General features: G+C 48.3%; 1 protein-coding gene across 2 annotated transcripts in view; it reads right to left on the bottom strand.

Annotated features, from left to right (window-relative positions):
- Positions 1 to 16160, bottom strand: part of chrm2a (cholinergic receptor, muscarinic 2a) — a 94278-nt gene that overhangs the window by 51587 nt on the left and 26531 nt on the right. For both annotated transcript variants that reach the window (XM_056277574.1, XM_056277575.1), the window contains exon 2: positions 8894 to 9000. The gene's annotated coding sequence lies outside the window, so the exon portion shown is untranslated. The remainder of the gene's footprint in view (positions 1 to 8893; positions 9001 to 16160) is intronic.

The following is a 16160-nucleotide window of genomic DNA, read 5'->3' as shown; positions in this document are numbered from 1 at the left end:
TTGAAGTTGAAACAGAAGGTAGTCCTTCTGAAAATACAAATGTTGCTTTCTTTTTTGGGGGGGTCCCCCCCCTCTTTTTCTCCCCAATTGTATCCAGTTACCCCACTCGTCCAAGCCATCCCCGGTCGCTGCTCCGCCCCCTCTGCCGATCCGGGGAGGGCTGCAGACTACCACATGCCTCCTCCCATACATGTGGAGTCGCCAGCCGCTTCTTTTCACCTGACAGTGAGGAGTTTCACCAGGGGGATGTAGCGAGTGGGAGTATCACGCTATTCTGGACAGACCAGACCAGAGGAGGCTCTGGTGCAGCGACCAGGACACATACCCACATCCAGCTTCCCACCCGCAGACACGGCCAATTGTGTCTGTAGGGACGCCCAACCAAGCCGGAGGCAGGGATTCAAACCAGCGATCCCCGTGTTGGTAGGCAACGGAATAGACCGCCATGCTTCCTGGACGCCCCATGAATGTTGCTTTCTAAAAAAATATTTAAGCATTCACTCAAAAACGGTTTGCTTCTTACAGGCTCGTAACTAGGCCTCCATCTTGACGGCGGCCGTCTCCGTTGACAGCACTTTAAAAGACGAGTGGGAGCACCGCGCCGCAACGGGCATTACAATTAGCAAATCTCATTTTCTTGTCGTTTTCTAATGTTTGCATGTATTCCCCGGTGGAACCGGGCGACACGGCGGCGCACACCAGAGCGGGACACCTCGGGATGTATGGCCCGCGCTCAGGCTCCAGACAGCTGCGATCGATAGAGGCAGAGGGGGGGGGGTACAGCACCCAGCCCCGGGCCAACTTACCTGTAAATTAATCAACATGAAAAATTCAGCGACTTCGGGGGGAGGGGGGGTTTGGCATGGGTGTCCCAAGGTGCTTGGCCCTGGAAATTATGGTATTAATTGCCTCAAGAATCGTATGAGACATGGACCCACACTCCCTCATGCATATTTGACACTGGCAAGCGGCACCAGCATGCTCCCCGGTGAGGCCTGTGTAGCAGTTAATGGATGTTTTGCATGGTGCTGCATATGTAGTAGCGACCCAGTTAGCGGCCCGTATGTGGTGGACGGATCCCTCGCCACACGCCCGCCGGTCCTGTCTGTCTGTGTCCGCGTCAGCACTAATGTCTCATCTCATCTCGATCGAGCCGGGGTGGAGGCAGGGCGGGGTCGTGAGGTTACCGGCTGCTAATTGGCGGTTCCGCCCTCTGCTCCCCAAACTCTCTGACTCAGAGGTCGGTGCCTCTCCGGCCCTCTCCGGCTCGCGCGTGTGCCAGGGGTTTGGTGGGCCTGACTGGACCCTGACCCGGCGATCCTGTGGGATGTGGCCTGCACGGACACAGATACACACAACGCGGTTGTACAGATACGAACGTACATATGTGCACACACACACAGACTCGCACACTCACACAAACACAGTCGTGTGCACTCCACAGAGTGGATATGCAGAGACACAGGCAACACCCACCTATACAGACAAAAAAGCGGACACCCACAACGGACACACACATGAACACGCACACAGCTGGTTTGATAACGCTCCACCAGCAGCAGTGTGAAGAGCGCCGCCACTTCAGGCTGTGCTGTCCATGTCACAGACCGAGAAGCAGAGCTCTGAAATGGTCGACCGTGTTTGTGTGTGTGTGTGCGCCCCTCAACCTGCATGTTCATGCATGTTGTGGCTTGCTGATAAAGCCCTCGCACACTTCCACCATGAGAGTCGGGGACGTTGATAACAAGTACTGACACGATGTCGCACACGAGGTCCTTCTTCGTATCAAGAGGTCGTCTGCTATGACACAGCGACGCCTGCTCGGCTGATTGTGTGACCGCGTCGGTCATTAACCAGTCGTTTGTGTCAAGCCAGTAGCAGGCATGGCTCACATGATTCTGATAAACTCAACCAAGAAATTTTTTTTTTTATTCCCACTGACAAAATGCCGGTCTCTGTATTCCCGGTAGGTCGGGTCGGTTCAGTCTGGAGTTGTATCTGTTAGTGTGCATCAGAGCCACAAGGGTGGAATTCACCATGTGTCGCAAAATGCATGCCACAATATTTAAATTCAATTTAGCGTGCTTTTGTTTGGCTGACTGCTCACCTGACAGCATCAGTTCTGCTCTGATGCAGTAGATAGACTCAGCCTGTACCTCCGGCAGGTCAGAAGATGCTGAGAACACTGGTAGACTGGCTGGCCTGACTGGCCTGGCTGGTCTGACTGGTCTGACTGGTCAGACGTCTATACATGTCTGTCTATCAGCAGGTTAATTCATTTGAGAATGTGACTATAGCAGGCGGCAAGGTGGCTTGGTGAGTAGCAACGTTGCCTCCTTCTTGTTTTGGCTGGTTCCCTGTTTCTCAGGGGTCACCACAGTGGATTTTATAGTTTCCATCGGTACCCTGTGAGGGCACAGCACCAATGGCAGCCTTTGTTAACCCGGGCCTCGGCCGATCCAGTATGGTCTTGTCAGTCTGCATACTTATTCGGCAAAATGTTACGTCGGGGGGCGTCCGGGTAGCGTAGCAGTCTATTCCGTTGCCTACCAACACGGGAATCGCCGGTTCGAATCCCCGTGTTGCCTCCAGCTTGGTCAGGCGTCCTTACAGACACAATTGGCCGTGTCTGCAGGTGGGAAGCCGGGTGTGGGTATGTGTCCTGGTCGCTGCACTAGTGCCTCCTCTGGTCGGTCGGGGCGCCTGTTCAGGGGGGAGGAGGAACTTTGGAGAATAGCGTGATCCTCCCACGCGCTACGTCCCCTTGGTGAAACTCCTCGCTGTCAGGTGAAAAGAAGACGCTGGCGACACCAAATGTATTGGAGGAGACATGTGGTAGTCTGCAGCCCTCCCTGGATCGGCAGAAGGGGTGGAGCAGCGACCGGGACGGCTCAGAAGAGTGGGGTAATTGACCAGATACAATTGGGGAGAAAAAGGGGGGTGGGAATTACATCTGATGCCCTTCCTGACAACCACTAACCCTATGGACGGGGGTACAGGTAAAGTGCTGGATGCCATCCCGCGCACTAAACCAGCTGATTCTAATTAGCACAACACTTCAGCCAGGTAGGAGATCTAATTAGTGAAATCAGTTGGTTTAGTCCATGGGTGGAGCAAATACATGGTTAGTATTTGTACTTTCTGAAGCCGGGTTATCCACCTCTGGTATTCAAGGACTTGCACCCATGCCTGTCGCTATGAGTAGCACCGTTTCCTCTACGGCTAAAAGATGCTGGGCTAAATCAAAGTCCTTCTGTGTGGGTTTTATTATGTTTGTCCTTCTGGTATTAGCATGGGTTTCCTCCCCAAAGTCTAAATCTCGCATGTTCAGCGAATTGCATACCTTAAACTGCCCATACAGTTGGGATGAAAAAGAGAGAGAGAGAGAGAGAGAGTGGACCTTCTGATGGATGAGTGAACTTTCCACGGTGTCTCCTTGCCTTCTGCCTTTTACAGGCTAAAGGTCCACCACCATACCAAACTACTAGATGAAGCAGGTATTGACAGTGGATGGATATGACTATCGTGTAATGTCCATCCATCCATCCGTTATCCAAACCGCTTATCCCAACTGGGGTCGCAGGATGCTGGAGCCTGTCCCGGCAGTCATTGGGCGGCAGGCGGGGAGACGCCCTGGACAGGCCGCCAGTCTATTGCAGGACATGATAGACTGGCATGTAATGTATGAAATGGAATTCACAAGTCTTAACTCTTATGCATTAGATAGTTAGCCTATAACATACCCAATATGATGATTCGGTGGTCCACGTTTGAGCACAAATCTCCAAATTGTCTCACTAACGGCCTCACCAGCAAATTACATATAATATATTTCACATACGAAGGACAGAATAATTTAGAACAACTTATATTACTTGCTAAACTTGATTCAGGAGAACCAATTATGTTTTTGAAGACCATCATGTTCTGCTACTTGTAAGTTAATTAGGCCGATTAAAATGCATGAAGTGGATCAACACATGTAACGCATAATTCATCAATCCAGACAGGATCTTTCTCAGGCGAACAAACAAGGTGATGTGCCATACATTTCTGCTCCATAATGCCAGCAGGTGTTGAAACTCGCCATCATTTAGCTTGTGCATGCATATAAGGATTTTTCTAAATGCTGCTGTCATGATTTATGAACGAGTCGATGCGCATTCAGACATGAATTTGAGTTGATCCGAGCTGGACGTGGGGGCACTTGTGTCTCGCATCACATCGTGTGGTATCTAAGGGCAGGTGTTAGGCGGTGTCTTTAGCGTTTTCTTTGCATGTGCGGTGCGTGTGCATGCCATGTATAACCAGAGAGATTCACTCCCCCCCCCCATTTCTCCCCAGTTGTATCCGGCCAACTACCCCACTCTTCCGAGCCATCCCGGTCGCTGCTCCACCCCCTCTGCCGACCCGGGGAGGGCTGCAGACTACCACATGCCTCCTCCGATACATGTGGAGTCACCAGCCACTTCTTTTCACCTGACAGTGAGGAGTTTCAACGGGGGGATGTAGCATGTAGGAGGGTCACGCTATTCCCCCCAGTTCCCCCTACCCCTGAACAGGCGCCCCAGCCGACCAGAGGAGGCGCTAGTGCAGCGACAAGGACACGTACTTACATCTGGCTTCAGTCAACCGACCAGGCCACAGGTAACACGGGGATTCGAACCAGTGATCCCCATGTTGGTAGGCAACAGAATAGACCGCTACCCTAATAGCAAAGAATCTTTGGCCCAAATATGGCCCAGATCTGCAGTTATCGTACGGCCCACATTTGGCCTTGAATGACGGCGTTGACTGAGGGTGAGTGTGGCTGCTTCAACCCAGCCACATGTTATGACATTTGGGCCTCTTCTGGCCCACACAGCATGTGCCTTAATGAAAGTCAAGCCTGGCTCATTAAATTTGGGCCACATCTGGCCCACATAGTATGTGCTGTAACCAAAGTCAAGCCCAGTTCATTACATTTGGGCCATGTCTAGCCCACACAACACATGCCAGAACTCGAGTCAGGCCCGGCTTATGACATTTGGGCCACATCTGGCCCACACAACAGTTACCAGTGCCGTAACTGAGCCGTAAGTACCAAAAGTGCCCCAGATTAGGCCCAAATGCTACTTGGACGCCCGAAAGATTTTACTTTTACTGAACGTGCCTGGACCGCAGTTGCTAGCCATGGCTACGGTTGCAGAATGAACTGGTAATTCATCAGCATCAGCATGTAAAGCATCAGCCAAGTGGCGGAACGCCACCTCCGCCCTAAGAAGGCGAGAAGACAAGGAGCTGATGACATTGTGTGAAGGACAAAACGGCAACGGGGAAGTGGCCTGGGATTCGGGTTGTAAGCTGCCCATGCATATATCACACAGTTCACGAACCCTTCAGCACCTGTAACCCCCACACATACATAAACAATGCAATCAGAGGGAATTGTGGCGGATCTTAAGTGGCTCTGACCGCCCCCCATGTAAACGAGTGCAGTCTGAGTTCACCTTATATGCGTGCACCCTGCATGGAAGCCACGCTGCTGCGGGGCCATTATCCCACAGCGCTGCGGCACTCTCACTCATATTTCCAGATGAGCCTCTAACCGGCAACGCCTCGTGTTTAAATGCAAATTTGATTCCCTGCACCTCGCAAAAAAGAAAAAAAATTAAAAGACTTTGAAAGCCCTTTACCGAGCCTTGCATGGTTGTTAAAGGCAACTCTTAGCAAGCCACTGGTAATGGATTCGCAGAACAGAGACACAAGAGTGTCACAGCATCTTTAAAAGTGCAGACGGCAAAGTAATGCCGGCTTAAAAAGAAAAGTCAAGGGAAAGACGGGAGACACAGATAAGACACAGATAAGAGACGAGCCCCACGGCTGGTGTTTAGTACACTTAGCGGAACGACGCAGGTGAGGAGATGTGGACTTGTGATATCTGGGTGTGTTTGTCATGCCAGCGTGTGCGTTGAGATGCGTTTTGCCGCTGCCTGGTGCAGAGTGTGGTGCAGACTGTTATGAGTAATCACAGAATATACTGGATTTTAACTGAAATGGCCCCCTTGGAAAGGAAAAAAGTGGGCCGCTTCACCAAAATGCAAATAGCAGCAGTGCTTCTCTGCAGGATGGTTTTGGAGGAGGCTGAAGGCTGGAGCATGTTGAGACTGTATGATGTATAGCCCTTGTCTCACGTTGTTAGACGATACATTGTCCAAATGATTTCCCCATGGTGAAAATCTGCCTAATGATCTTTTTCTCTGGTGCTCTAATTCATTCATTATGGCAAAGTCATTAGTCTGATTAGACGATGCATAAACATAAGCGCATTCCGGTCTTTCCGAATCACGGAGGAAAAGGATTGGAGGGTTTCTGGCAAATTCTGCACTCATGTGAGATAGCAAGAATTATGAAAAAAAAATTCTAACGATGAAGAGCATTTAAAAATCTAACCGGTGGCGTCCGGGTGGCGCGGCGGTCTATTTAGCTCCTTACCAACACGGGCATCGGTGGTTCGAATCCCCATGTTACCTCTGGCTTGGTCGGGCGTCCCTACAGACACAATTGGCCATGTCTGCGGGCAGGAAGCCGGATGTGGTTATGTGTGCTGGTCACTGCACTAGCGCTTCCTCTGGTCGGTCGGGGCGCCTGTTTGGAGGGGGAGGGGGAACTGGGGGGGGGGATAGCGTGATCCTCCCATGCGCTATGTCCCCCTGGCGAAACTGTCAGGTGAAAAGAAGCGGCTGGCGACTCCACATGTATCGGAGGAGGCGTGTGGTAGTCTGCAGCCCTCCCCGGATCGGCAGAGGGGGTGCAGCAGCGGCTGGGATGGCTCGGAAGAGTGAGGTAATTTTCCGGATATAATATATGAGAAAATGGGGGGGGGGGTAACCAGCTACATTAGATATGAATTGCATTATCTCCACTTCACAGTCTCTGCGTCTGACGAGACAGGTAGTGGATTCCCTGACAGTACATCTCAGACGGCTGACTATGTGTCATCTATGATATACTATATAATATACTGATGCCAGGGAAGAGGAGGTGTGCTGGAGGCTGACTGAACCTTGGGTTGCGGGTTTGTGCTTAGCATGACTGCAAGATGGCTTTCCATGGAGCTGCAAAGCGGCTATTGCACAAGGGCAGGGTCACATGCGCAACACTGAAAAGCGTCCGTCAGCTTGTTAAAGAACGGTATGTGCTCGGCCTGGGTGCTGCCTGACCCAGGCCGCTGTCTTTATCCACAATCTATCACCTTAATCTCCCCCCATGAATTACCCTCACTCCCCCCTAGGGAGGGGGATATAATATTTAAAACAGATGCCAAACTGTCCCAACGGAGTGTCATCAATGATTTAGCGCCTCTTGATGGCACGAGGCCCGGCTGAAAGGCACTATATGTATAGAGGAGAACGTGTTTGCTGAGCTGCTCTTCCACTACATGGGCCATAAAACCCTGCAGCGTGTCTGCAGCGTATGGTTATATATGGCTGTGTGAGCACACTTTGTCATTTGGAGGCTGACAACTGATTGTCAGGTTCTACTCTGGATGAACCAAGTTAATACAGTGACTACAAACAAGTTAATACAGTGACTGTACAAACAAGCGGAAGGTTTGCATTTTGATGCTGGTATATATATATATATATATATATATATATATATATATATATATATATATATGTATGTATGTATGTATGTATGTATGTATATATTTTTTGGCTGCTAAACAATCAGGGATCAGGGATATGTATTTATCATTTCCTTTCATGCGTGAGTACATGAAATGAAAGAAATATCATTTCCCCCAGCCCCCAGCAGTGCAATACAAAAACAAAAACACATCAAAAAACTACAAGAACACATATATCCAACATATCCAACAATGACAAGAACAAAAAATTCACTGTCCAAGAGAGGGAACGCCAAGATGAGTGTCGGAACTACCGGTCTGCATGGGCTAGCAGTTAGCTTAGCCTGCCCCGCTTCCACATCCTGTCAGACCGCCCTCGGTGTTTCCTCCTCGGACGCAGCTCCATGCAGGGCCGTGGTCCCTGGGCCCACTGGACGCAGCACACCAGGCTCCCCTGGCCGATCCAACACCAGCTCTCCCAGCCGGACACCCTCGACACACGACAGCACCGAAACACAATCAACACTAGCCGAGGCCGCCACCGCCAGACCGCCCTCAGTGTTATCGGAACTGCCGGTCTGCATAGGCTTGCAGTTAGCTTAGCCTGCCCCGCTTCCACATCCTGTCAGACGGCTCGCGGTGTTTCCTCTTCGGGCACTGCTCCAGGCAGGGCCGTGGCCCCTGGGCCCACGGGATGCAGCAGACCAGGCTTTCCGAGCCAATCCAGCGCCAGCTCTCCCAGCCGTCAGACGAAGACAAAAACTTAGAAGCAGATGTGGACAAAGACACTGCATGGACGGTACTGGGTGAGGCCGCCGCAAATCTAAGTTTGCGCCGCCGCCTTCCCACACCGTTACTGGGTATATTGGGTGAGGCTGCTGCAAACGTGAATTCGCACCGCCATCTTCCCACCCACTAAACAAGCTGAAGGTTTGCATGTTGTTGCTGGTATTTGTTTTCTTTTTCTTTTTCTTTCTTTTTGTGCTGCTAAGCAGATTTATTCAAAATATTGTTTGCATCAATACATTTTGAACTTAACCGTCCTCTTCTTATGCTGGCAATCAGGTTCTGGTAGATATTATAATTAATGTTCAGTTAGCTGCCCCAGGCTGCCCAGCAAATCAGATCTAGGACTTACTGGGCAAGTAAATTACACAGAGATATGCTGCTGCATAGCAAGCATGCCCTCCTGCTCTTCCTGGAATTTATCTGCAAAGTTTAGGCTCACAAAAAAACACATCTTTAACGAACCACCTGAAAGGAGTGAATTTTTGTACTCACGGCGATGGCTGGATCCTGCTCATAAATGCTCCATGGCAGCAACTTCTCGCTGGCGCTCGGGGTCTACCACTGAATACCACCTCTCCACGTGTCCAGGTCTCGATCAACTACAGGGGGATCAAAAGCATCCTGTTTTGAGATTCATCACAGTTTCACCTCAGGATACCCCTCGACGAAATTGCTGTTTTATGTCTGAAGACTCTTACATCTCAAAGAGACGCCTCACCGAGGCCGGTTTAGACCTACTTATAACAAAAACATGTTCACGCTGCCAAGGTCTGTCTTAAGTGCTTCGGAAAGACCACATTGAAAGCGTAAGCCGTAAAACAAGCCCTACAGTGTTTCCATATTTAAATACATGGGAGAAACCCGTCTGTAATGCAATTTTCTGGTACTTGGAGTGCCATGCGAAACAACCGGGCCCTGCTCCAAGTGTGGGCTACTGCTTTATCACAGCATCAGCGCTGTGACAGCTGCCTCTCCGAGTCTAGACCGACACGTAGATCTTCACTAGCCTGTTATTGTCTGTTCTCAGTCTTCATCCAAGCAGGGTACATGTGTGTGTGTGTGTGTGTGTGTGCGTGTGTGTGTGTATGTGTGTGTAGGTGTTTGTGTCTGACTCAGATTTTTTGATTAAGTAATTTTGAAAGGCTGTCAGTCAGCCCACATCCATGCAGCCACAATCTCACATTTACATCTCATTTCATTTGGCGGGATCTGGAATCCGTGCATGTGCTCTCGATGTGATGGATACCTCCTTTCGTCATACCGGCAAGTGTTTTGTTTGCTTTTTTTTGTGCTTTTTTTTTTGCTTTTAGCCTGCCAACAAAATATCCGATTGACTTGAATTTCCAAATTACCAGACGGTAAACATGCATGGATGAGTGCCTGCATTCATTCAAGTGTGTTTCTTGACACCTGCATATATCATGTGCTGAATTATTTCCCTGTTGTTTTGGTGTTGTTTTTTCCACGGATGGATGTTTCAGCGCCTGCTTATTTAGTCAAATGTTTTGGCACAAGAGAAGCACAAGTATCAGACTCATAAATGCATGGACGCCCATTGCTCTGGGTGCTGTCTGCTTGAATACAGAATCTAGACCAAACAAAGACAGTGATTGGTGGGTCTGTTTAACCTCGGGGCAGAAGGCCGCTGGCATCAGACAGGGTAGTTCACACATGGCAATTTGCTTTGCATTCTGCCACTGTCCCGGCCACCCTGATGTTAACCGAGCCAGTCTCAACACAAGGCCGCTGAATGCTAACAGCATCAACTTCGGAGGCGCCAAAGGATTTTCTTGTGTCAACTCCAGCAAGGTGATTCCTGTCAAGTTAGAAAAGCCTTTGCCATCTTGCTGTTGTGAAAGAAAACCGAACTCTGCTTTTGTGCTCTGCTTTTTTTGTGTGGAAATTATGAGCGTCAATGAGCATTGCCAATTTTGGTAACCTGGCTGGAGTGAGATCATTTCTTTCATTCTTCCCTGCTGTGCACTTAACGCTAGACAGCTAACGTAAGCTAGCTAGCTGTTTACAGAGCATTTATTCAACATAAGCATCGTGCTTATGTTGAATACATACATACAGAGCGTTTATTCAGCATGGGGATAAGCATCGTGCACCAGTCAGAGAGTAATTTAACATGCATCTCTATGGAAACCCCCACATAAAAGACCCAGTTTTTGAATACTCAGTGAAGTTTCCTTTATTATTAATCCCCTTGAGGAAATCCGGTTACTGCAAATTAACCCATCCTGGCGGTGATCTGTGTAGCTAGTGTAATGGAAAAATACAAGCGTATACAGGTTACAGCAGAACCGTCTAACTGGAAACAAGTGGCTCTGTTTGTCTCAGTACAAGGGTTACAGCAGAACCTGTACAAGCTTGTGTTTTTCCATTACACGAGGAGCAGTAGGCTGCCGCCTTCATGCTGCGCCCAGGGACCAACTCCAGTTCTGTTCCCATCGCCTCGGTCAGGGGCACAGACAGAAGTATTAACCCTAACATGCATGTTTCTTTTTGATGGTGGGGGAAACCGGAGCACCCGGAGAGAACCCACCGCAGACACGGGGAGAACGTGCAAATTCCACACAGAGGACAACCTGGGATGACCCCCAAAGTTGGACAACCCTGGGGTTTAAACCCAGGAGCTTCTTGTTGTGAGGTGACTGCGCTAACCACCGGGCCACCATGCCATCCTTTTGGAGTCTTGTCTTGTCTAGAGTTGTCTTCTAGAGCCAAAGTCAATCGCTTGGTTTAACCATTACTATACCAGAAAGACTTTCAGACCATTATTATACCAGAAAGACTTTTGTTAAGATTTTCATTGGGAGTGATGAAGAAGGACCAGATCAGGAACGAGTATATTAGAGGGACAGCTCAGATTGGACAGTCTGGAGACAAATCAAGAGAGGCAAGATTGAGATGGTTTGGACATGTGTGGAGGAGATATGCTGGGTATATTGGGAGAAGGATGCTGAATATGGAACTGCCAGGGAAGAGGAAAAGAGGAAGACCAAAGAGGAGGTTTATGGATGTGGTGAGGGAGGACATGCAGGTGGCTGGTGTGACATGGATGATCTGCTGTGGCGACCCCTAATGAGAGCAGCCGAAAGTAGTAGTAGTAGTAGCAGCAGCAGCAGCAGTAGTAGTAGTAGTAGTAGAAGACTATACCAGAAAGCCTTTTACGTTTGCCTGTTCATCTCTGTTGCTTGGGCTTTGCCTTGGTGTCACGAGAGCGTGAGGCGGCCTGACAGTGTGAGACTCATGTCAGATGTGTGAGAGTCGGCAACCCTGACTCAGAGAAAAGCAAATCATCAAATTAGTGTTTCTCTACAGCAGTGTGTGCATGAGAGGGCTCTGATACTCAGCTTCTCTTGCCGTTGTTGTAAAGTTAATAAATTCAGTTCTTTGAATAACTGGACATGCCGTCCATACAGACGTCCTGAGACTGTAATGATGGTACGGTAATGAGGAAGATGCTTCATTGCATTTGAATCTTTCATTAGGGGCTGTTGATGTTGTTGCCCCGGCCCTAACCAGGCATTTTGCCTCACTCACTTGGATTCACTTCAAAAGTCTCTGACATGTTTTTTGATGAGAACCAAGGACATTGTTTTTCCTCCAACTGACACACTGCTTCTTCTTTTTTTTAAACCAAACAAATGGCTGTTAGATGTGTTTTAATTTGCTTGATTTAACCTTTATTTAAGCAGGAAAGCCAAAGCCGTTTAAAATCTCTCTTCTGCTGTAGCTGTGTTGTGGCCTTTTACTTTGCATTTAATTTCACCTTGTTTCTCATCCTCTGAACAGAATAGAAAGACACTAAATATGAACAGGTAACCAGAAATCATACACTAAATTCATACAACCACCATAACAGGAAAGTCGGTGCAACGATATCAAAACCCTTGTTCTACAGCAATGCTCTTTATCTGGCAATAAGGAAGCTTTAGCTTTTTAGGACAGTTGATGGAAGCTCATCTCCTCTCATGAATACCCAGCCAGATGCAATTTCCCTTCCTCAACATAGCAAAGGCTGGTCAAAAGAACGACTTCTTCTCTAAACGTGTGCACATTGGTTTACCTGTTCCAGGATGGAGAAACTCATTTTGGAGGTAGAAGGTAAATATGGGGAACGAAAAGCATAAAATGGCCAGTAGGTTAAAATGCCTCTGCAATAATTTCATCTCGTGCCGTCTTTGAGTGACAAACGGTGCACATATTGTCCTTCGACAGACCATTACCTGCGTATTTATTGAACCATATCTCAACAGCTTGAGACGGTCTTTTCATACCCGATGCTATTAAAAGGTGGGCTTTAACTACCGCTCATTCCTCTCCTCGCTGGAAAATCACTCAGAATTTACAATGGGATGAAAAGATGTGTGCGGAGCGTACAGAGCGGCTCTTATGAACAGGACGGGGTGAGGTTAGCCAGGGGCTGAGGGGGAAAGAGGAGATATGAGGAAATACTCGGCGGAGAGTGTAAACGTTAGCTCCAGACATCATAACCTACCAACAGGACCGGCTGAAACTCGTACTAATCTTGCTGGCAAGACGGGGCCTTTAATACGAAGTCATTGGCAGGGGCGGGGCCAAGTAGAGAAGGGGCGGGGCATCAATTGGCTCCGCCCCACACCACCGCTTTTCGGGCAGAACCTTTTTTCGCAGAACGATTTCTCTACAATCGTTGTTCCCACACGGATGCATTTTAACGGGGCAACCCACCCCCGGGGCACCCCCCCCCCCCCACTTCCAATTCAACCGAACGCAACCGAGTGGTTCTCGGAGCTCTAGGGGGAGACGTCTCGGCAGTATAATCGCAAGTAAGCTTTTAACAAATAGAAATGTATTCACAGTGTTTTAAACGTTTCTTGTTAGGTGTATGTATCTTATGGCTGGGATACACAAGTTGAATGAGAGGTGATTATGCAGTTTACTACCGGTATTTAACTGGTAAGCTATAAACAGCCTCGCTGTCAGTTACCTGGAAAAGGAAATATTCGGTTTGAATAAGCATGTTGCAGCCCCAGTACGGTTGTAAAACAGCGACCATTTCAAGCAAGGCTGCCAACGTTCAATGCTGACTTGGCGTGAGATTGTTTTGGTCAGTCCGGTCACGTTTTTGGCGGGAGTTGCATAGAAGTCAATAGAATGCCTTTTTCCATGCATTCATTCTAGCGTGAGATGGGGCTCGAGTGCGTGACTCTTGGAAGCCAAATGCTAATATGCAGAGTAATGCTAATGGATAACTTAACCAGGTTTTCCCAAATGTTAAGATTGCTATATTTTGATTTTGTACCTGCCAGGCAAAGTGATGAGAAAAATAACCTCCTACTTAAATCAGTCGTAAAAAGTCAAGTAATGATTGGAGGGAGATGCTGAGACGGAGTCAGACATTAAAGGTGCAGAGCAACCAGTGAGCACTGGAGGAAGTGGACGTACAGCTACAGCACACCACCTGCCTCATGCATGTAGCTACAGTGCCTCCAGGATTCTGCCTTCATAAAGATGATGTGGAATATATTTTTCAAAGCCACTCAGACGGTGACAGTGATAGCAGAGCAAAGCCCCCAGAGTGTGCTCACCAAAGTGGATGTCAAGGTAGGTCACACTATGCCAACCACAAGCCACTTAGTTACTGCAGTGCTGCTGTTTTTATTCTACCTGTTTGCCTTAAATGATGACATATCAAGAAATCAACTGTAAAAAAATGTGGTCTGCACTTGTGACATCAAAACATGTTACTGTTAGTATTTTAACTTGTGTATCTCAACTGACAGATTAAATACCTTGTGCATCAGTGAAATGCCCTGCCCTGGTCAGAGTGGGCCACCAGGTATATGACTCACATTCATACACTTGCATACGTTACATATAGAATGTTGAGTAGCGTAATTGAAATGTTTTGTGTTTCTTTTTCTTGTTTTAGACATCTCCAGTTCTCGAGCTGAAGCACCAGTCCAGCCACAGGTTACAGTATTTCCCTGGACAGTCATGGGGGACAGGAGAAGAAACTTTAAGGCTTCATGGTATTTCCATCACAAATGGATTGAATACTCTTAGTGCAAGGATGCTGTTCATTGTTGTGCCTGCAGTTACTTTTGAATCAGTTTTCACTTCAGATATAGGCCTTAAAAACTGGAAAAAGGTTATGTTCAAAGATGGAGGCTTTGCTTCCCATGCCAAGTCTGAAGCACACATCAGTGCTATGTTAGCATAGAACATTTTTGAGAAAGAAGAAACGAATAACCCCCCCCCCTATTTTTTTCTCCCCAATTGTACTTAGCCAACTACCCCACTTTTCCAAGCCGTCCCAGTTGCTGCTCTATCCCTTCCGTCGATGCGGGGAGGGCTGCAGACTACCACATGTCTCCCCCGATACATGTGGAGTTGCCAGCCGCTTCTTTTCACCTAGTGTGTGGGAGGATCACGCTATTCCCCCTCCCCGCTGAACAGGCGCCCTGACCGACCAGAGGAGACACTAGTGCAGTGACCAGCACACATACCCAATCCGACTTCCCACCCGCAGACATGGCCAATTGTGTCTGTAGGGATGCCTGACTAAGCCGGAGGTAACGCGGGGTTTCAAACCGGAGATCACTGTGTTGGTAGGCAACGGAATAGACCGCCACACCACCCGGAAACCCCAGAACTAGACATCTTTGATGAATAAACTGTCACAGGGGCACACAAAACAGATACAAGAAAGCCATTACTAAAAGTGTAGCTGAAGTTTTACTGTTAACTGCTACACAAAACATGGCATAAAGGGGTAATTGGGAGACAAAGGATTAAGACAACAAGGGAAATGTCCTTGTTGTTTCAGAGATTCTTGGTAACCACAACACGGTTGTTAAAAATAATTTTAAAGGAGCTTTAAAATTACACTAAGTTTTTGTCCTTGTGGCCGATGAAACCAAAGATATAAAAAAAGAGAGAACAAATTTCTGTTATTCTCAGATATTATTACAAGGGAGCTGTAAAAGAGCTTCTTGTACTTTGAAGCTGCAGAGCATCTTAATGCTGCAGGGTTGGCATACAAAATAATACATATCCTTGAGAGGTGCTGACTGAAATATTGACAGTTTGTTTGGAGAAGCCTACGATGGATCATCTGTTATGAGCAGCAAGAACTCTGGCATTCAGGCTTGAGTTAAGGAGGTGGCAAAGCCGGCCTTTTATGTCCACTGAAATGCTCATTGCCTTAATCTGGTTCTTGTTGACACTGTCAAAGCAGTCTCAGAAGTTGAATGCTTATTTTCTCTTGTGCAAAACTACATGTTTATGTCTGGGTCCTATGTTCATACAAGGTGGCTCAACATGCAAAAAGAAAAGTATGGGGGCATCTGGGTGGTGTGGCGGTCTATTCTGTTGCCTACCACGGGGTTCACCAGTTCGAATCCCCGTGTTAACCTCTGGCTTGGTCGGGTGTCCACAATTGGCCGTGTCTGCAGGTGGGAAGACTGATGTGGGGGTGTGTCCTGGTCGCTCCACTAGCGCCTCCTCTGGTCGGTCGGGGTGCCTGTTCGAGGGGGGGGGGATAGCATGATCCTCCCACGTGCTACGTCCACCTGGTGAAACTCCTCACTGTCAGGTGAAAAGCGTCACAATGTATGATGGGACACCGAGAGAACTGTAAAAGCTAAGTGACACAAGGTGGGCTGGTCAACACATGGCTTTTCATACTATTCTTGATAGACTGACTGCTGTTATCTGTGTCCTTGAAGAAATGGATGAAGGAAAGTGTAGTGGTAGGTCAGTTGAA

The sequence above is a fragment of the Lampris incognitus genome, chromosome 3, assembly GCF_029633865.1.
Source record: "Lampris incognitus isolate fLamInc1 chromosome 3, fLamInc1.hap2, whole genome shotgun sequence".
Classification (NCBI taxonomy): Eukaryota; Metazoa; Chordata; class Actinopteri; order Lampriformes; family Lampridae; genus Lampris; species Lampris incognitus.
The sequence above is the reverse complement of the archived record's forward strand: the minus strand, read 5'-3'. Positions and strand labels throughout refer to the sequence as shown.